Source organism: Sinocyclocheilus rhinocerous, unplaced genomic scaffold, assembly GCF_001515625.1.
Source record: "Sinocyclocheilus rhinocerous isolate Xijiao unplaced genomic scaffold, SAMN03320098_v1.1 scaffold756, whole genome shotgun sequence".
NCBI classification, from domain to species: Eukaryota; Metazoa; Chordata; class Actinopteri; order Cypriniformes; family Cyprinidae; genus Sinocyclocheilus; species Sinocyclocheilus rhinocerous.
This window is the reverse complement of record NW_015662039.1, coordinates 12,276-35,986: the sequence shown is the minus strand read 5'-3', so window position 1 is coordinate 35,986 and position 23,711 is coordinate 12,276. Positions and strand designations below refer to the sequence as shown.

Here is a 23,711-nt window from a genome sequence, read left to right as displayed (position 1 = left end):
ATAGAATCTCTGTTATTGTGGAGTTCAAACATTGTTTTATCTGCAGATAACGCACTGACATAGCGCATCTTTTTATGCAGGTATGTTCCCTCCTTCACTTTTTTTTTCCGCTCGCCGATTATGCGTAGCTGTTGTCACGGCTCATTTGAAGGCACAAATTCATCCGTCACATCATCAGCTGACCAAACTAACTCCTAAAACATCCTCTGGAGTGCAATCCATTAGCTTTCAGTTTGACTGCATGGTTTCCGAGTAAAACAGTGTAGGAATTACCCATAGGGAAAAAAACAAAAAAACAAAAAAAAATTCCGATTAAAAGTATAATCATAAGAAGACCTCTTTTAGAGTTTCAAAAAAACAAGTCAACAGATTGGCCAAGACAGCAAAATCTTGGCAAATTCAGTGTGAAAAAACTGGACCCAATGTTATCCCCTGCAGAAAACATGTTTAAAAAGAGTACATATTATGGAAATATCATACCTTAAAAGAATATTCTGGGAACTTAATTACATGTTAAGTGCAATTACTATATTTGTAATTATGAATTTGTAATTTAATACATTTAAACTGTATTTACCTTGTCAAATCAAATAACAAACTACAGTTTAAATTATAATCCAGTATTTTACACATGCTTCAGTATGTTTGTCAACACATTCAAATAAGTCCTTTAGAGAATGACAAAAACATTAAAACATTCTACTTTAATGCAAAACTTTAAATTGTACATCATTACAAAATGCACTTTTTAAAAGTGTAATTAAGTACTTGGGAAACATATTCATGAAAGTGTACTCTCTTTACCAAAATATGAAGATTTATTTCACTTTGTATCCGGGAATCTCTATTTGTTTGCATTGATGCAAAAAAAATCTCTGTCACACTATATTTTAAGGTCCAATTCATGCCATTAACAAACCATTAACTATGACTTTTGCCACAATAAACTCATAATTTACTGCTTATTAATAGTTAGTAAGGGAGTTGTTAAGTTTAGGTATTGGGTAGGATTAGGGATGTAGAATATGGTCATGCAGAATGTGTGCTTTATAAGTACTAATAAACAGCCAATAAGTTAATAACAGGCATGCTAATAAGCGACTAGTTAATAGTGAGAATTGGTCCCTATACTAAAGTGTTACCATAATCTCCTGAGCAATGAAAAAGTAATGTCTGGGCAATTAAAAAATGTCATTTGAGGAATTAAAGAAGACTGGTAGCACATATTTGAATGCTTATGCATGAAAACACACACACACACACACACACACAAACCATGCTCTTTGTACAGTTTGTCCAAAGTTCTTTTTTAAGAATTAGAAATATACCTGTATATTTTTTACAATGAAGGGGTAAACATTAAATACTGTTTAAAAACATGTTTTCCTTTTCAATGTACAGTACATCCTGTCATCATCAGCTCCTGTTTCTGGTCTATGGGTGGCAGTGGCAGTGGACATGCCAAAGTAGACAACCAAAATATAGATCGAGGAAGCAACATGAAGAAGGTTTTGCTGGTTACTGGAATAGTACTGGGTTTATGTCATGCAAGTTACCGTCTTAATCCCAAAAACCCCTGAGGGAACATCAGACATGCCCAGGCACAAAACACCAACCAGGAATAAGAAACATATTGAGAAAAGCACACATTCAGAATGTGTGAGAGAGAGCGTTTGCATCTGTCATATTTTTTTTCATTTAATTCTTCCCCCGTTTCGTCCAAATTTTCCCTTGCTTCTTTTGAAGCAGGACCACTAAGTTATACCCTGCACATCCTCTCCTGGCTTTAGCAAATACCCCACAGTGGAAAAGAACACTACATTTACAGTAACTGTTTGCACATGCCTTCATTCGGCTCATACGACAACTAGCGGTGTAATTCCTTCGGTTAGGGAGGATATGAAAAAGATGCCCCTTTTCATTGACAAGTGTCTTGGGAAACCACTAAGTCCAAAATGACAAAATGATATCTAAGGCAAGTCTTTGTGATCTCATGTAGGCCTGTGTCTTTTTCAGCCGCTAAGTTGTTACTTGGACCATTTCTCGCACAGGATCTCATTCGCGGGTCAGAGACGGGGCCGTGTGGAACAGGGCCGGATCCCTCCAGGGGCTGCCAAGGTTCCACTCAGGCATCCCTGTTCATTTTTCATCCTCTTTATCTGGCTGTTATTACCCTAATGGATACCAGATGCCCTGGACCACGGCCATGGTAACTGAATTTGCAACATCCACAGAAAGAAAAAAAAACAAAACGAAGGATTGTAATTACATAATGCAGAATGTCACGGTGAAGAGGAGTGTGTGTTTGTCTATGGAGAGTTCGAAACTGATTCTTTCCATGAGAGGCTACAGTAACTAGGCCAGTCACATGCTTCCCTCCATGATCAGTAACCAGGAACATGTAGACACACCCACGCACTCTTTCCTAACCATCAGATAGGCCAACATAAACATCTCCAATATTACATTCGAAACGTTCTCATGATGCTCTTTCTTGGATGCACACACGCAGGCAATAACCTGCTAATCGGAAATAGCAATTACAATGAGCAATTCGTCATTCAATATCTTGGCCTCGCAGCTTACGCCCAGATGTGTGCTAGAACTTACTGGCTAAGAAAAGATGTCCAAAAGTACCTAATTTGTCCAAAGCAATTATGAAGACCTTGGGTTTTTTTCAAGCCAGACTGATGATGTGAAGGGGAGGGAGAGCAGTGAAGGAGAGCGACAGATGGGGGTGTTACCATCTTATGGGCTCGCCACTCTTACGGTGTTGATGGACCTGCAGTCCGAGGCCAAATGAAGCCAGTCTCCTAGGCTACAAGCATTGTTGTTTGTACAGTTTGTTCTCTGATGTCATCTCGCTGCTCCAGCCAGGCCTGTAAGCCTCATCAGTGGTTCACTCCGCTCTGTTTAACCACTCGCACGCCCATACGTTGAACAGCTATCCCATATGAATTTCCAAAAGCACAAATACTTGAACCCTCCATTACCTTTACACAGAAAATGTGCCCCAAAAACGCAAGGGCAATTGAATACCTCCACCACACCCTGAGGAGCTCACCTCCCGCTGATCTTGGGGACATGACATCAATTACAGAAGCCTGATATCAGCTGCTCTGGCCTTGGTAAAATAGCAGGGGCCCCTGCACCATGGCTGACCTTTTACGGCACATTTGGCTGATGGTTTGCATTACAGAAGTACATGCTCTGCAAGAAGGTAGGAGGGGAAGGACTCAGTAGAGAAAGGAAGTCTATCATATCCCGACTAAGAAAAAATCATGTGAATAAGCAGATAACAAATCTGCAAGTTTTACCATTGAAATTCACAGTTCTCGAAACCAATTTCAAAATCACAGCAAAAACTAATCTTACTGCAAATAAAACGTTTACAGAGTGCAACAATCAGGTTCAGGAAGTTAAAATGCCATTTATTTTCTTCAAAGGAAAATAGATTTTTAATGATAACCTTTAAAGACAGACTTACTGTGAGCCACGGTTGTTGCATTATTTCAGCTTATGTTTCAAATCGGGGTGTCCATACATACTTGGTCCTGGAGAGCCACTGTCCTGCAGAGTTTAGCTCCAACTTGCATCAACACACCTCCCTGGAAGTTTTGTATGCTTAGTAAGATATTGATTAACTGGTTCAGGTGTGTTTAATTAGGGTTGGTGCAAAACTCTGCAGGACAGTGGCCCTCCAGGAGCAGGATTGGACACCACTGTTTTAAAGGGGTCATGACATGAGAAATCAAATTTGCGTTGATCTTTTGGCATATAAGAGGTTTTTGTACCATTAAAACATCCTGCAAGTTTTATAGCTTAAAACGTCCTCCTCATTATAAACAAAGCATTTATTTAATCAAGCTCCAAAAACGTCTCGTTTTTGGATCTGAGGTGCAAGATGATGTCACCCGGACACAAACATTTGCACAACACTGATTCCAGAGCAAGACATTGACAAATAGTCATCTTCTCACCATAGGCCCCCGCCCACTGGCGTTCAGTCACTTAACAACTTGATCTTGCTGAATATGAGTGTCGCGTCAAAAGCAAATAGAAATTACAATCACTGCCGCTATCTTGTCTACACTGGATACAGTAGCCTATATAGATGCACATTCACTTTCTGACACCCGCTTGAGTCTGTCAATAGGACAAATGGAGTGAAAGAACATTCGCTTTGACGCGTTTGGTTTAAACAGCTCATTCGCATCTTTGTACAGATATCAGAAGGATCCCAGCGTAAGGAAAAAGTTGATCGTTTATTTTTAATGGCACCCCGGATCGCGTCAGAGGATTTTTCGGAGTATTTTGTTTTGTAAACGAGGCACAGTGTCATGGAGAGTTCACAAATAAACATTTGTTGAAAGATGAAGCGGTAGTAGATCTGACTGCAGCTGATTAAATAATCAGGTTTAACAGCGGAATCCCTGGTGAAAAACTACATTACCCATGATGCTGTACAGAAAATTCCACCAATCAGAGAATGCTGAGCTCCGCCCACTCCCGTGAAGCACAGAAAATTATGTAATTGAGTCGAGTCTCCCCCAAGCACTCTCAAAACACTTACATTTTAAAATATATATATATTTTGCAATAAACTTAAAAATATGTTGTTTCTATAGATACAATCAACAACTCTAAATGGATGTGTTTCTCCATTTTCAATTTGATTTATGTCATTCACAATGGTTTGTGGAATTGTAGTTCTTTCCCTCATTAAAGCAGTTAAGTGCACAGACTTGTACCTTTGTCTTTTTGTCAGAAAAGGTGGGACTATCTAACCAAAGTAAGCAATACTACAGTAACTGAATAAAGTAAAGGTAAAAATAAAATACTGCATAGACTACACTGTATGAATTAAATATACAGTGATTGTAATTCACCCAGAACAGCATAACATCCCAACAATGCCCTTTAAATCGTCCAGTCCAGCCTAGCACCCACAAAGCAGCAACCTAGCAACTTTCTAAGAACTTCTAAAAACAACTAGCAACCATCAAGCACACCCTATCAATGACCCCTAGGATATCTCAATACCCATATTCACAATTTGCTGGCTTATTGTGCACTTCAGATTTGATCATTTAAACTGAACAGATGTTTTAATGTCATAATTTCACTGCTGTATATATATATATATATATATATATATTCATAGTGAAGGCCAGGCAATAAAACATAATAATAAAAGTCCCTGGCCCTGGCCCTTGATAATGAAAGCCTTTAAATTTATATTCTGCATTCTTATGCTCCAAAGATTGACAAGCACACAAATGAAGTTTTCAGTGCTTTGTGTGAGTGAGTCTGTATGGAGTCTGCATGTATTCCATTCCCTCAGCCCTCCCCCTTTGTCTGAACTGTAAAACAGTGGCCTCTAATGGAGTAGGGGCCCCAGACCCTCTGGAGATCGTGACTCAGACTCCATCAATCAGAGGGGAGACAGGGAATTCTCACCTTATAACTCAAGGCTAGACAGAACAGTCTGCCGGCCCTCTCTTCCTGTAATGTAGTGTTTTTCGGACTGTCATGCTGTGCATACATACTGTATTGATTCTTCAGCTAAAGTGACACGCTTAGAGAGTCAATGAGTGAAAAGCATGGAAAGGATTGCTGGGAGTTCTATCAACATGGTTGTTGTTGACAAGAAGTAAATAGCAAACCTGTCTTACTCGTTCAGCAGTCTTTGTGAAAAGTGACATAGCATTGTTCATAAAGGTGGGAAAATACTGTGTTTTTTTAACAGGACCTAACGACCTGAAACCTTTTACCTTTCAGAGAACTGTTTATTGTTCTTGTTTATTGTTCTATTGTAGAAACGTACATTTATTTAACATTTTACATTTAACATTTCTTTCTAACTGCATGCATACCTTTTTTAAATCAACACTTGAATGTGGATAAGTTTTAATTAAAAAAAAGCAACATTTTGAACAAAAACGCGATTTTATCAGCCTTTTGTTTAAAATGTTGCTTTTTTAAATGAAACTTACCCACATCCGGATTGGATTCAGAATGATGATCAAAACATAGATGGAGTCCATCAACACCCCAAAGCTTGCAGAATCCTAAACTACTTGCTGGATCGACATTTCATTCAATAATTTTAGGCAATTTTGCTTTTTATGCTGTTTAATGTTTAATGATTGCATTATTGTGCATATGCATCTACTTACGCACTGTATGTTTTGATCCAGACATCTGGCACTCTTTCAGAAGATGTGCAATAGTGTAATAATTATACGGCCCCCGTATAACAGTGAAAACACAGAAAGCCAGAAAATTCTGTCATTGATGGGGTAAGAGTTAATTGACTATTAACTGACTATTAAGTCAATCCCAGGGTGGAAGATGGCCTGGATGGGATCTTTGGACATGTGCCAGGAAGTAACCACCAAGCAATCTCCCTGAATACGCTAGCAACTAGAGGTCGACCGACAGTGGATTATACTGATACAGATAGCTAGGTTAGACCACACTGGCTGATACCAAATAAACCATAAATCATGGTTTAATAAACCATACTTTGTAAATGAATAAAACATATTAATATTAAATATGATATTGATCATTAAAGTTAGTTCATAGTTTATTAACTAATGTTAACAGAAAAAAACTTTCAAACTTAAAAATGTATTAATAATAATAAATGTTGAAATAGAAAAAAAAAATAAGGCAGTCACACTAGGCAAAAGTACAGCGCTGCGTCTACAACTCACAGGTATCACACACACTGGATGCATCACGTTCCACTTGAGCGGCGGTCTAAAGCAGTTGATTTAATTACAAAATTGGCAAAAGTTTACTTCAAGAATGAACAAAGTGGCATAGATGAGTTTGAAGTTCGGCATTTAAAAAAAATAACAAAAAAAAACAGAGCAAACGGAAAGAGAAAGCGCAAACTATATTATAGCTATCAATTTAAAGCAAAGGTCTACTTTATTAGAGCCACAGAAAGACAAATGTTTCACTGAAAAATGTGAAATACACAATTTTACACCCTAGGGTAAAGACCTTATGTACATTAACAATGATTTGGGACAAATATGTAATTTGTAATTTGTTATGCAATTTAATGGAAAACTATGTGAATGGCACTCTGTGGCTGGATTTTCTGTCAGATTTTCTGCATTTAAATGCGCAGCTGAAGTTTCCCGCTCTGTGAAGCGCGCAGCCTCACGTGTCAAAACAAACAACATGAGGTGTCAGTGATTTCCCTCTCTAGAGGCTGCTCTCGCAATGTATAATGACAGCGGTACATAAGGTCGACCTCTACTAGCAACCACCTAGAAACACCCCAGAAAACCCTAACAACACAGCAATGCGCTAACAACCACTTAAGACAACATAGCCAATGCATAGAAATGCCTTGCAACCACATACACTTTTTTTTAAGAATATCTAGTTTCTTTTATCTTTACAGTAAATAACTGTTGGGGTTTATGATTTTCATTCAGTAAAATCATGGCATATACTGTCATATATGTTGTAAAATCACGTATCAAATCTTATTCATCATGTATTTGTCTTCATATGTCTATTAAGTATTTAAGCACAGACATTGTATGGGGTTTCTTCAAATAAAGCACATTATTTTAATAACCAAGCACCTGTACACCTTCTTAGAACAACATACGCCAGCCTGACTTTGGATTTCATCCAGTACCTGTAGGGAGTTCAGCAAATCTATACGAGGTCCCATTAAGGTCTTAAGCCTACCAATCAATGGGTTCACTGGTGATAAAGAGAAAACAAAACTTGAGTTAAAGAAAAAAAAGAAAAGAGACTTGTTTCTCTGGAGCGGAAAGTGGCTCTACAAACTTCCAGCTGGACTGACTTCCTCCGTCTCTTACCATATCGCATTGGCAACTCTTTAAAGTCATTGTAAAAGGGCTACGCTTGGAACACAATACACAAAACACTACCCAGCGAGTCAAACTTCCCATGGCACTGAGGCTGTCTGTGGCCTGATAAGAGGCCTGAAAAGAATGGATACGTTTGGCAGTGCTGTGTGGCCCGTCCCTTTAGCAAGGGGCGGATGACTGGTTAAACTTATTCCTAAAGGCCCACACCGAGTTAGTTACCTTTCAATTAGCCTCTGATTTTACATCTGGTAATACGGAACTAAACAACTTTCCAAGCCCCAGATAATGACTTCAATACCAACACTACCAGTTAGGACAGTGATGGAAAAACCCTGCCACCGTTGGTGCCCCACAGGCTTGAAATGGCCCACCTCTTTTTTTTAGAAAACTCTTGTCCTCTGGGGATACTGGGAAGGTACCAATTACAGACACCCTCTCCCCCTGCCCTGTGATCTCGTCTTTCCTCTTGGCCATAGTCCACCACTCCCTCCATCTCATCCATCTCCAGCTCCACCGTAGCAATAGGAGGAGATCCAATTACACCTTCATCTGATAATGGTAAACATTGGCTTTTCTTTTAACGTCCAGTGAGTTAAAGCACGGCTCTGCTTGTGTAAACGGTGAGTCTGCTTTTTAGCTCCAGTCTCAGTTGCGTTTTGTCATCATAAATAAATTAAAGTCCCAACAGATTGTTGAGTTGATCTGATTTGTGGAAATGCATGTGGCATTTATGTAACAGTTAGCAACCAATGACATCATCTGAATGCTGTAACCAATAACCCTTCCTGTAAGTACTCTTGCAGTTATGATTATATTAAAACTTCTAGTATAAGTTGTCGCTTTAATTATTAGCCCTGTGTTTAAATATAATACAGCTATCAAAAAATATGTTCATTCTAATTTATTCACAATGAAAAACCGATGTGTTGCCAGGGGCTATCAATTTTGCTCTTGAAATCTTGGGTTAGATTAGTGTGCATGATAGATTTGAGAGAGTAAGCACTACCTTGGGACAATACTGGGAATGCTATGGCAGTTAATTTGCATTTACGATCCAATGCATCCAATGCATGTCGTAATGCAGAGGCTGTTGGTTGGAGTTATGGGTGGAATTAAAGGGGGGAAAACCAGAGACAGAAGCCCTAAATCAGATAGCAAGCCACTGAAATTTCATCCTGCTGGGGAATTTTCCTGTGGTAAAAAAGCATTCATTAAAGCAGGTATATTATTGCCTACTTTCATGTAATTGAGGTTTTGATACAGGGATAAGCATCTTCAGAAGCATAGCCTCTCATCTACAAGAGACTTCTGCCCCACCCACAGAGCTCAAACCCACCTGAAGCTTGAATCCCCACTCCCCTTCATTTGCAACCTCATAAAATACAAACTCCACGGAGCTACACCCACTTCCTTAACATTCCTGAAAGATTTTCCATACAAAGTATAGTAAACAAACCCTGCCGGTTAGTGTTATTTCCTTTCCATAGTAAATGATAGTGGGTGAGGTAGATATTCTATGAAAGTCTGAAAGCTATTTACCAGTTACAGCACAGAGGAGAACAGTGGAGATGATGCACAATTCAAAATAAAGCTTCTAATAATGGCTTTTCATCCTGATGTGTAGGAAAACATTCGGCGTATTGATTTGTTTCAATTTTAACGTCAGTAGTGTATGTAAATGATCAATGTGTGTACTTTGCATTACTTGGACCCAGATATCCTTTATTTGTCAGCAAAATTCCCCCGGATGATGCAAAACTTGTCATTTTGTGTTATGCGGCACACTTTTGACAACACCAGGTCTTTTCTCAAAACTTCCAGATTTTTGTATTCCCACCCCAAGGCAGTCAGATGGCAAAGTCAGCTTAAGTTTTTGACAAAAGGGAATAGTTCAATAGTTGAAAAAAAGGTTCTTTAAATAACTAGCTTAACCTTACTCTAAACCTAACCCTAAAACCAACTGGTTGCAGAACCAATGAAGATAGTCATCCGGGAAATCCTACTTGGCACAAACACTGTAAGGAAATATTCACACAACACAACACTACATGTTTTTCAGCATGGGTATTCTGCAGTTCAGATCACCTGACTTGTTGAGAAAGAAGACCAGGGAGGCATTGGAAAAACACACAATCCCAGACTCTTATGCAGGTGTGTGTGAACCAGGAGTCAGGGGTGAGTGACAGGGGAGCTGTGAGTGTCTGTGAACACAAGTGAGGTGTTAAGCTGCGCCTAGCTGTGGCTGAGGACAAGACAGATGTGTGGAACGATAAGGATGGGAGTGGAATTTTCCACCGCAGCGTAGCTGATGGAGGAAGCTGGAAGGGCGGGGCTTGCTGCTGGCACACAGCTGTTTGTTCTTAAAGAGCTGCATTTTGCAATTGTATCTGATTTCCTGGTGGCATGCTGGCAGATTCATAGATATATACTATGCCCTCCATGTCTCTCAGCCTGAAAAGACCTTGAAATCTTCAAAGCAAAATAATTCAATCCTGCATGCAAAAAAAACCAAAACAAGATTAAGAACTAAAATAAAGTGCACAATTCAATTTACAAACACTGCAATTGCTCAGACAAACAGATAGTTGCACACCAAACTCACTTCATTGGTTGAGCCAGTGTTGGTGTTGAGCTTGCCTGGATGCTCAAATGAATAGAGCAGTTTTTTATGATACAACCCAGAAGAGTTGTTATTGCTTCAAAGGCTAAATGGAGACTAAACTGAGTTTTCAATATTTCTCCTAAAATCAACTGACATAAAAACAGACACAGAGACAATTGCTGATGTACAGTAAGACTATAGAGCTACAAAATGAATGTGACCGGCATAGCTCATATATTATATTTTGGTCTTTTGGGAGAATTTTATGAGAAATGTTCATAATGAGATCTCAGACTTTTCACTGCACACTTTGGTATCTTGGTCAATTTGAGCTGAGTTTAAGATATGGTTAAAATGTAAACTCTAAAACTCTAGAGGAGACACGTGTGAGTTTACTGTGGTCTTTTCCTAGGAGAAACATCTGAGAAGCAATACTTAAAGCTAAGTCTTACTTTGCTCTCTATTTAACCTCGGAATTTTTTTCCTTCTTTTGGAAAAGCAGTTTATTTTCTGTTGTATGTTGGCAAAGTCTTTATTTGCACTGTTTAAGCACATTTTAGAGAACAAGAAACCCAGGATATTGCCTGGAATGACTTTTAATAAGCACAATAAAGTTCTCTTAAACCAGGTGGATCACATCCCTCACGTCTTCATCATGAACTAATGGAGACGAGTGTCAGTGATTGCTTTTCACAGCCTTTCTCATTTAACCAAGCATAAAGGTTTTTTTTTTTTTTTAGCCCTTTGTGCCTTTTCTTTTAACCGAGCTGTATTCAGAAGAAAGCTATGGCACAGATTTCTTGTACCTGGAGGTAGCCACGAACCGCCTCAGACTGAACAGCCCAGCCCAGAACGGCAGAGTCTTACATGCAGCACATCTCCCGCAGGCATACTTGCGCAATTCACCTCTATCTAACACACACACACACACACACACACAAACATGAGAGAACTCAGCCTGTCCCAGCAAGCAGAGCAGTTGTGCTTTGTTTCAACACTGGAATGCACGATTGAGAAAGCGTTTCACCGCAAAAGCCTCCAAGCCATCCCTACTAGTAATCAGATCCAGTCTGACAACCCCACTCCACATGTGTGTACTGTGGCACACACATTTATCTTTAAAGTAAACTCTATAGAATTATTCTCATTATACTACTGTGCAATTTGATGTATGTCTCAGCATTGTAAACAGGAAACAAAATTAATACAGAAATCAATATTTTTCCAACGAAGTGTTCATTACTCATTAAATTGCAAAGTTTTGAGAAAGTGATTTGGGAATAGCGGTGGGGATTTTGATCCATCGCATTGGATCATTGACTCAAATCTTTTGAATTTGTTCACTAAAAAGAAGAGATCTTTAGATTCATTCACTGATTCCTTCAGTTAGCTATTTTGCAGGTCACATAGGTGGCGACAGTGTCTTTTTGTGTGTTATGAGACATTTGAATCTTTAATTCAACTGAACTCATCTGTCATTCGTAGCCAAAACAAGTCTTAATATCCTTTAGTAAAATGTGTGTGCATACAAATCTACTAATAAAATTCATAAACAGTGTTTATGTATTGTAAGACTTAAGACTGACTCGCATAATGAACTGAACATGCAGCAGATTCATTCAGTTAATTCACAAACGAGATGCCACATTCTCTTGTGCTATAGACAGAAAACAATCACAAGCCTCAAAGAAAGTGACTTCAGTGAACACAATATGAGTCAGTGTATGGAAATAAACTAGAACGATTGGTTTACTTAAATTATTTGTTCAAATACACCAATTAATTCACAAACAAAACACCATTTGGAATTACTTGGGATTCTGAATCTTCATCCACAGCCTTCTAAGAACCAACAATCAAACAGCTCTCATATCAGTCTGAGTCCCATGACACCTTTCTGCTTTACATAAGATTATATTACTATAACTAGCTTTCATCAACCATTCATCTTTCTCCTTATTTATACCATTCTCAGCACTAAGTAAAATCAGACTTAAATTCTAGGCTCTCCCACAGGAAACTCAGACTGTATAGCTGATTTGGTTGTTTTCAATAACTTTCTGGATCATACTTCCTCAGGCGAAACTGCATAACCAAAAGGTGTTTTAAATAATTACAGACATTTACATCTGTCAAAGCAAAAGCAGCTGCCAAATATTAAATGATACATAAAACAAAAAGGCTAAACATTCCTAAAATAAGACAGACTCACGCATATGGCGCGTCGATACTGCATATTGTAGATACGTTTCTATTTGTGGTGGTTTTTAGCTGACTACGGTTTCGGAAATGAATATCAAATGTGGCCGCATTTGCATAAATCAAAACAGCCTAGTGGGTTATGGTTTTGTTACCTCTTCATTTCCACAAAGCGCTGACTGCATTTAAACTGTGTCCACTGACCACTTCACAGAAAGTGTAAGCTCTGTGGATCTGTTGGGCACTGCTCTCCACTGATGTATAACACAACGTCCTGTCAAAGAGGAAAATGACTTGAGATGGAATAAGATAAACAAGGTGAATGTGTGACCGAACCTGGGACGCTGAAGAAATGTCACTCCTTCTTACGATGTGGTTGATTCTCAAACCACTCTGATCAGTTTGACTTGCACTGAATGCTCATATAGTTTGTGTGTGTGACAATGTATGTGTATATGCATTGGCAGGTGTAGAGCCATGTGTTGAGAGTGGCTATAGCAAAGAAAGGCACATGGGTTCAAATGAGTCCCGCTTGCCGGGATCAAATGCTATACAAACCAACCAGTGGAGCCAAACCAAGAGTCAACCTTGCACCCAAGCTGTAGCACAATGGGTACCGGCGTGTGTTGGTTTTGCTGCTCTGAAGACAACACATGGGTAGTGGTTCCCTGAGGGACCTTCAGCTACAAAAAAAAACAAAAAACAGTAACATTAAGCTTTCGGGTGCAAAGGTTACCATCATGGCTTCCCTTAACAAGATGTGGCTACAGAAGAACTCAAAGACTGGCTTGTGTTAACAGACTGAGCTGCGTGTGTACATGGACAAAGGAATGTGAGAGATGGGGCCAGAGGTGCGAGCAGCCCCTATAAAGCTCTCTGCTAATCTTGGCCGCGAGTACTGAGTACACAGAGCTCGAGACAGACAACGCTGGAGCAGTTTGAAGAGATGGGGGCACACACTGACACATCGTTCCTGCATCACTAAGCAATGTGTACATGTTACACTGGTTTTCAGTCATCCCTTCTGCTTTTAATTGATCCGTCTACCTTGCCACTGGCAGGCCAGTTTACTTTGAAACAGCCAGAGAAAGAATGAAAAATACACTATTTTGGGGTTTTAGACTGTCAGACTTGAAGACCTGTAAGACCTTTGATCATCTTCGGAACACAAAGTAAGATATTTTTGATGAAATCTGAGAGCTTTCTGACCCTGCATAGAAAGCAACAGAACTGACACGTTCAAGGCCCAGAAACAAAGTAAGGACATTGTTAAAACAGTCCATGTGACATCCAGTGGTTCAACCTTAATTTTATGAAGCTACGAGAATACTTGTTGTGCGTAAAGAAAACTAAAATAACGATTTATTCAACATTTTTTTCTCTTCAGTGTCACTCTTCGACACATTCACGACAGTACCACAACACATGCGTGTGCATTCCTCTGCTTGCAAGCAAGGCACAGCACATCTGGAAAAGAAGAATTGTTGAATACAGTCATTATTTTTGTTTTCTTTGCACACAAAGAAGTATTCTCGGAGCTTAATAACAATAAGGTTGAACCACTGATGTCAGATGGACTACTTAAACAATGTCCTTGCTACCTTTCTGGGCCTTGAATGTGGTAGTTCCATTGCTGTCTGTCTACGCAGGGTCAAAAAGCTCTTGGATTTCATCAAAAATATTTGTGTTCCAAAGATGAACGAAGGTCTTGCAGGTTTGGAATGACATGAGGGTGAGTAATTAATACGCTCTTACGCTTTAATCATGGTTAATGGAAAAACATATGGTGGTCTTTTGAGTTCTAAAAGGGATCTCATACAGAAACTTCCATCATACAAGGGGCTTTGAGGCACTTGTTGAGAACCCATATTTGAGTCACCTTCAGAATGGGACCTTGAGGTTCTCCAAAGGGTTCCAGAGGTGTGGTGATCTATTGCAGTGTTTCCCAACCTTGTTCCTAGAGGCAAGCTAACGGTACAAATCTTTGGTGTCCACTTTATCTAACCCATCCATATTGGTCTTGGCATCTCTAGTAATAAGCTGATGAGCTGAATTAGGTGTGTTTGATTAGAAAGAGTTTGAAAATATGTGCTGTTGGTTTGCCTCCAGGAACAAGGATAGGAAACACTGATCTAAATAACCCCAAAAGATACCTTATGTACCTTCATTGTTTACGGTGTAGCACCATCATGCACAGTGAGACCAATAATAAAAGAAACTAATACGGATATACTTTAATATAGACATTTCAGAGCCTCAAAGCAAAATTGGCCCTAACTCCTGAAATGAAAAGCGCCAATGGGCAGGTCGCACCTGAACAAACATTTACTGTACTATAGTCTTTATGTTTGTATAAGTTATATGGATAACCTTTATACTTTTTCAAAAGTCTTTTTTCCCCATTTTGCCAATTCAACAGCTCCCTTTGGGATGTGCAGGTTTACAGCTCTCACTATGCTTATAATTAATAGCTTCTCATGGGGATCAAATGCATTCGTTTGAACAGCCAAACTCCATTCTGTATAATTAAAAAAGTCGCAAGTCCCCTCACTCAACAGCTTGCTAGTGTGGCCCTATTGGAGGGCTTTGCTGTCTGAATGACAGGGCCCTTGTGAAGTTGTCCAAGTTGTTTGCTCAGCCCAAGCAAAGAGTTCTGGAATGGCAGCAATAACAAGCCTGGATGTCTGGAGGGAATGATGTCAACCCCCTAGTTCTGGATCAGAACCTGGCACGGATCGAGGGACCAAGGGGAGGGGGGCAGCCTCACCCACTGTCAAAATTACATACAGTTGGCTTGCTCCCCTGCAATGTTACAGCATAAGCGAACCGACTGAATGGGCCATTCATGCCTTTTCCCTTTAGTACACCATTAAAACACAACATGGTTTATGTTTGAAAAATGGACACTGATGAAAATACGCCAGGCTGAAGAGAGCTACATGCAAGCTAATATGAAGGGTTTCATAACATTCAAAAGGAAATGATGTACAGTTGTATTACTAGATTCTGACAGTGATGAGAGTACTAACATAGATTTGCATGGACTGACATATGCAACATGACATTGCGGGCAACCAATCAAAAGCAAAATGGCCAAATGTTTAACTAGCAGTAGTTCAGAACTAGTGGAAAAATAAACATCACAACCACAAATCACTTTTACTGAAGTTGTTTTATTCAGTGGATTACAATATATGACACAGACTTCAAGTCGAAGAAGCAAAGGATGCAGCACATTCACAGCAGGACTTTTTCTAAAGGATTTGTCTTATTCTCCAAGTCTTTGGTCTAAAAATGGAATTTGCTCTCTTTGCTCTGAAAATCTTTCATTGCCAGGACAGGAACTCCCGAAAGACGTCTTTGAACTGAGGGGTACTGTCATCACCTGCTAGGAGATCAGGCATACTGGCCTTGACATCTCCACAGGGAGAGATAACCAGGACTCCGAAAGATCCAACCTGCTCAGCCCACATGGCAACCCCCTGTTGTCCTAAATTTAAGTAGTATCAGAGACATATTCTCTGTAGACCACTGTCTACTCCTACGCCCTTTTCTTCTTGGGAACACCATTACTTTGAAGGGTTAGTTCACCCAAAAATGAAAATTCTGTCATTAATTACTCACCCTCGTGTTGTTCGAAACCAGTAAGACCTTCGTTCATCTTCGGAACACAATTTAAGATATTTTTGATGAAATATGAGGGCTCTCTGACCCTCCCATAGACAGCAAGGTAACTACCACATTCAAGGTCCAGAAAAGTACAAAGATGATAGACAAAGTAGTCCGTGTGACATCAGTGGTTCAACTGTAAAGTTACAAAGCTACGAGAATACTTTTTTCCAAAACAAAAATAACGACTTTATTCCACATTGCGCCGCCACACGCTGGCATCATGATACTGTCGTGAACGCGTGTCCACAGTGACACATTAGAGACGAAAATGTGGAACAAAGTTGTTATTTTTGTTTTCTTTGCCCAAAAAAAGTATTCTCGTAGCTTTGTAACTTTACAGTTGAACCACTGATGTCACACGGACTACTTTGTCGATCATCTTGGCTTTAGATAAAGAGAACGATTCTGGAAAGGATGTTCTCTGGGAAAAAAAATTAAAAATCATAATATTTTGGACCACCACATGGACACTTCCGAAATGTTGGGCGCTCCGAATTACCATAAATCAAACCGCACCTCCAATAAGCACTTGTTATTCATGACATGTATCTGGATGGGCAGTAGGTCCAGTGGATGTGGGCAGGAGGCATTCGTTTTTATAGGCTGACACGGGATGGAGTAGAAAAAGGAAGGAGGATACAATCTTTGGTCTTGCTGATAAAACACAAGCAGGAAATTGCACAAGCAGACTATTTTTATTGATAAATGGGCCTGAATGTAGGCACGTATTAGCCAGTCATAAACAATCCCCAGAAAAAAAGAAGAAGAAAAAAAGACTATCAGACAAAAAATACAGCATATGGGCATGAGGAATATTCAGATAGGATCATTAGCATAATTTTCAAATGACACTGCCACAGAAGCTAGGCTATTTCTGCAATGGACATTTTCAGCTGTAAATTTCAGAAAAGTCAAAAAATCTATCTTTGCAATGTCTTCATAAAGGCGTTTGGGAGATTTATACAGCTAAACGTGCTCTGAAAATCATCTGAACTTGGGGGAGTGTGAATAGGGTTCATTTGGAGTTCTGTAAATCAAGTCAGATTTCCAGCAGAGAGGAGAAATATGTCAAGGAAACTGGCAGAGGAACAGTCTGTTGGAGACATGTTTAATAAGACTAAAGAGATTGTGGGGGGACAGGAGCCGATACCAGACCAGACCTTTACCCCCACCCGCCAGAGCTCAGTTGGCTCATCCATCTTCAGCAAATATTTAGTTACTGCTCAAGATCTGTGGACAGCCATCATCATCATTCTGCAAAAGAAATCAATTCTTCTTGCACTCCACCCCGGATCCAAACTCTGATCTCGTGTAGTACTTTTAGTCCTTCAAAAATCAAGCACACTTCAAGACTGTAGAAAGCAAATTCATGTGAGCATTCAAGAAGTTGCAGTCCTGATATTTTCTAAAATAGTTAGAAAAGTAGTGAAGCATTTCAAAGTAAAGACGATGAAGTGTGAAAAAAAGACACTGAAAAAACAAACACTAATGATCGTTAAATAATTCCGGTTATAAATCCTGTCAAACCACTGCAAGATAAAAACTGTATTCATGAGAAAAGTAATGTAACCTGATCTGTTGTCTTACATGCCAAATAAGGTGACATCACTTCCCCTTGGCAGGCTTACAAACACTTAATCATCAATCTGCCAGAAGGAAAACGGCGTGTGGAAAAAAACAGCCACAGTAATGATAATAATTATGTCTTCTACTATAATGAGCATTGCCTAAGGCTCACAGTACATTGCACTGAACCAATGACCTGTCACAATTCACAGCTCATGCCTAACCAGAGACATATGTGAGTTTTTAACCCAAGATACATTCCTCTGCCCTTAGCCCTACAGAGGTGAGATTTATTTAAGTAACTGGTACATTTGAGACCTTTCAAAACATATATGCTCATGTAGGATTTCCAAAGAGTTATGGTTATGGAACTGTGCAACTGTCATTTGCACAGATGCAGCTAATAACATGACATGCAAACGAACATGAACCGTTTGGGTCATGTACAGTATCTCGAATTTGTCTACAGTCCAGATTCTGGGTCGAGTCACAGTCACACACTGAATTCTTCAAATGTATTTCCTAAAAACAATATATTTCTGCATGAACACTATATATATTCCACTGCATGTAAGGTTTGAAGATTTCATAATAGTATTTTCAATTACAAGTAATTGCTACAGTGCACTTAAGGTAAGAGAAGGCATTAAAGGCATTAATCCTGCCCAGGAAAGGTTTGTGCTCAAGCACGCAAAACTTTCGAGAACACTACTAAGAACTTTCAAGTAACATTAAAAAAAGACGTATAGAGAATAAGAATCAGTGACAAAATGTCTGCATAAATAAATAAGTATTCATGATATGGCTAATAACCTACAAATGCCCAATATAACAACTATTTTATCTAAATAAATTGAAATTTCAACAACAATTATTACACCATTATGACTTTCTTTTACATTTATTTTAATATTCACCAAAAATTTCATTTAACAGTGTTATTAAAAAGTAAGCATCAAAATGAAGTGATGCCGGTAAATTAAAAACAAATGAACAAAAAAACTGATAACTGATATGGTACAGATATACAGTTGTGCTCACAAGTTTACATACCCCTTGCAGAATGTGCAAAATGTTAATAACTGAAACAAAATAAGAGGGATCATGAAAATTGCACGTTATTTTTTATTTAGTACTGTCCTGAATAAGCTTTTTCACATAACAGATGTTTACATATACTCTCACAAGACAAAATAATAACTGAATTTATAAAAATGACCCCATTCAAAAGTTTACATACCCTTGAATCTTAATACTGTGTGTCGTTTCTTGGATGATCCACGACTGTTTTTATATTTTGTGGACTGTCCTGAATAAGCTTTTTCACATAACAGATGTTTACATATACTCTCACAAGACAAAATAATAACTGAATTTATAAAAATGACCCCATTCAAAAGTTTACATACCCTTGAATCTTAATACTATGTGTCATTTCCTGGATGATCCACAGCAGTTTTTATATTTTGTGATAGTTGTTCATAAGTCCCTTTTTGTCTTGAGCAGTTTAACTGCCTGCTGTTCTTCAGAAAAATCCTCCAGCTCCTGTACATTCTTTAGTTTTCCAGCATCTTCTGCATATTTGAACCCTTTCCAACATTGACTGTATGATTTTGAAATCCATCTTTTAACACTGAGGACAACTGAGGGACTCATGTATAACTATTACAAAAGGTGGAAACATTTACTGATGCTCAAGAAGGCCACACAGTGCATTAAGAGATGGGGGTGTAAACTTTTGAAATTAAATGATCAGGATAAATTGTACTTATTTTGTCTTCTGGGAAACATGTATGTAGTTATGTAGCTTCTGAAGTCCAGTACTAAATGAAAAAAATATGATCGTTAAACAAAATGATACAAATTTAAACATCCTGTTCAAAAATTTACACCCCCGGCTCTTAATGCATTGTGTTGCCTTCTTGAGCATCAGCAAATGTTTTCATCTTTTGTAATAGTTGTGTATGAGTCCCTCAGTTGTCCTCAGTGTGAAAATATGGATCTCAAAATCATACAGTCACTTTTGGAAAGGGTTCAAATATGTAGAAGATGCTGGAAAACTAAAGAATGTACAGGAGCTGGAGGATTTTTCTGAAGAACAGCAGGCAGTTGAACTGCTCAGGACCAATGAGGGACTCATGAACAACTATCACAAAATATAAAAACAGTCGTGGATCATCCAGGAAATGACACATAGTATTAAGATTCAAGGGTATATAAACTTTTGAATGGGGTCATTTTTAAAAATTCTGTTATTATTTTGTCTTGTGGAGAATATATAAACTTATGTTATGTGAACTAGCTTATTCAGGACAGTACTAAATATAAAAGTAACATGCAATTTTCCCATTTTCATGATCCCTCTTATTTTGTTTCAATTATTAACATTTTGCACATTCTGCAAGGGGTATGTAAACTTATGAGCACAACTGTATATTGTCCACCTCTTGTATGGTATACAAAACCGTAACATACCGTATCAACAAAATCATAAGTACACAATGTTCCCATTTAATACAACACTATATTGAATTGTATAGCAAGAACGGTTCGCAAAAGCAACCCGTTCAAGCAGCCATGTTAATCAGGTGTCGGACAAATTAAATTTGTGATCAATGAAAGAAATTGTATATGAAAAACATTCCTGGCAATGTTTGGACAGTCGAGTGCATTATGGTGATGATTATGTGTTTGACCTCCTCACTGTTTCTACAAGTAGTTGGTGTACACTTCCACGAAAAAAAACACACTGCAAGTGCAGACAGAGCGTGCCGATGACAGTTTCAGCTGACTGACAGAGGGTGTGTATGAGCAAAGAAAAAAAACGCCTCAATGTAGTCTAGTGTCTCTATATGACCTAGATAACTGGGGTAACTCTTCTTTTTCCTCAATGAACTTCAACATTTGAGTGTTGCTGAAAATAACCAAAGATGCAGTTTATCATGGACATGAGTGTCACAGATCAAATTATCTGTTCTTTATGATGACATTAAATGTAACTTTGTTAATACTAACAGCCGGTAAAAATGCAGCTGAATGACCTTTAACGATGAATGATCTGTCTTTCTTGTGTAAAATGTTCTGTTACAGCACTTCCTGATAATCTGCAGAGCTAAAGCTCATGGAAACCAGTGAATTGCAACCACGGCTCATTCCAGAGAGGAAGGTCATCGCACTGGACAAGCCACGTCTTAATGTGGTGTCTCCTCCGAGAGGCTGCTTCTTTCCCTGAGTTGACCTTGTTTTCAGCTGATCTCATGCTAATTGCCCCTAGGCCTCCAGTGCTGCTTAGCGGGCCGCTAAACAAAGGGAGGCTAAATCCCTCAGCAGGCTATGTCATTATGTATCAGCAAGGGTCTGTCCTTTCCAAGTCAACTGTATGAATTTTAGTCATTTAACTCACAGTGATACCAAATCTGAGGCGAGTGAGTGTATGTACAGTATGGGTGATTAGGAAGGGGGTTAGTTAAGGATCGCAGGCTGATGGTCAGCTGTCTGCCGCTGTCTCTCCAGGCCAGATCTGCTGACTCATTCACTCACAGTCAGGGTGTCTTATCGGATTCATAGCGGTAAACCCGCCAGGCTCTTGGCTTATTCACTGGCACCAGTCGTGTTTGAATCACATTATCTATATCTGTTATCAAAAATGAACTAATCAGAATTCACTGTACAAGACCAGCCAGCTGTGAGTAAGTATCTTCCCACAGAAAGCATCAGATTGGCTCAGATCCCAGATTTTGGTATATAATAACATGTTTTTGATCCTTCCAACATAAATGTTATAGTCAGGCCAAAGATCTTATCCGTACTGTCAAGATCAAGTGTGGAATGAAGCCAAGCTGACACATCTGATGTTTGGTTCGTCTTGAAAACATCTTACCCTGAAGGGCCTTGTCATTTTGACCGTGATGTGTAGACAAAATGATTCTGACTAGCAGCATTTAAGTCTACATTTACACCTGGTGTTAACGTCTGTCTGGAAAATCGTATGTTGTTGCTTGACATTAATTAATGTTTATGTGATATGGCTTTTGACCATTTCTGAATGTGGTGCACCATTTACACCTACAGTACATTTAGTGCTGACCAACTGTGACCGTATCACCTGAGGTGTTAATAATGGAAGATAAAACTGAGGTTTGATGAAGTTTACCAATCCAAATGTTTGGTAAACATTGTCACAGAATTTACCTTTGGTTTTAAATGTTTCCAGATTAGTACAGCATTACTGAGGCATTTGTAATTGATTTCATTTTAAACAAGTCACAATAGTAATATGCATGAAAGTGCTTCATTTTTCAAACATGCGTCAAAACTGAATAGACTGCACTTTTAGTCAAGGGGATCTGTGCTTCAAAAGTAAATGAAACAAAATAGAATTTTAAAAAAAATTCATAAAAGTCATATCTTCTTGATTCCAAACTATTTGAAAATTAAATTGTCTTTGTATTTCTTGTAACTAACTTACTAAAATGTAAAATTATGTGTTTAGTGAAATGTACAGGCAGTGGATTTCCTAGATGAAATGTTATTTTAACATCCAAGAAAAGTAAACATGAGGGAAACGAACTACATGAACGGAGGGAGCAAGAGAGATACTTCACAAAATTCATGAACAACACTGCCATCAACTGATCGGCGTGTGTAAGTGCTGTGTGCTCATTAACAAGATGTGTACAAGGCCTTTAAATGATCTTTGACTGCTGCCTGCTGTTAGACGGAGGTACGACAGAAACCCTGAAATCAGAAAACAAGCTTTAAAACATAAAGCCGTTAGTAAATTAAAATATGAAATTACTGTGTTACATAGGAAAACCTGGGATCAGTTTATTTAGAATGTATTAATTTAAAAATAAATATACAAGTAATGAAATTGCAAATAAACATTTAAATAATCATGTATGACTTTTTAGGTCATTGCATATTACATTATTTTACGTCATTAAGTAATTATATTTATATAGCCTAATCATTGTCAAACTCCCCATAACACACTAATAATTTAAAAAAGACACAGGCCTATTATTCCACATGTAATAACAGAAAGTAGCTTTTTTTGCAGTAACACAAAAACACTGCTCCAGGTGAGGCTCGAACTCACAACCTCGGCATAGCTCTGCAACGTACTGCTGTATAAGTACCGCGCGCTAACCGATTGCGCCACTGGAGCTTCGCTCACATTGGCTGCAATTGGACATATGAACTGAAGCTCTGTCATTCATTCAATACTGTATCTCAGCTAATTCTAAATGCTTTTTTCCCCACCGTGACTTGAGTATTTATTGACTGACTGATGAAAATTATATTCTGATGGTACCACTGAACGGTACGTTTTTCCTACAGCCAGTTGTTTAATGTCTCACGTGTTTTAGCTTTTGTGTAAATTAGTGAAAACAGATGCAGATGCAGTAACGTTAGTACGCTATATCGATTTAGTAGGGTAACTTAGTTTAAATAATTTGCATCGATTTTTGATAGTGTTAAGCATTAAATGCGTTGTGTTGAATGATAGTAATGCTGCAGCATGTGCTCTCTGAATATAGCAGTTTGTACTATTTCACGCTAGTGATTAGCAAGAGAGCTAACAGCAGATTGTCAACAACATGAGATTGTTCTTACAAAAACACCACTATAATATGAAACAAGCTGCATTTCCTCAATTTCACATTTGTAATAGATATGTTTATGCTTCAGTGAAAAAAAATGTGTCTGTTACGAACCTAATACTGAACAATAGTGAATGGGTTTTTACGATGCACCTCTGTTCTACCCCGTCCCAACAATTAAAAATACAAATTTGCTCA

General features: G+C 38.6%; 1 non-coding gene across 1 annotated transcript; it reads right to left on the bottom strand.

Annotated features, from left to right (window-relative positions):
* Nucleotides 1-22,983: 22,983 nt before the first annotated feature.
* trnai-uau (transfer RNA isoleucine (anticodon UAU)) lies at nucleotides 22,984-23,077 on the bottom strand. Its single transcript has 2 exons — nucleotides 23,040-23,077; nucleotides 22,984-23,019 (listed from the first exon to the last, which is right to left on the bottom strand). It is a non-coding gene; the product is annotated as a tRNA-Ile (tRNA).
* Nucleotides 23,078-23,711: the final 634 nt, after the last annotated feature.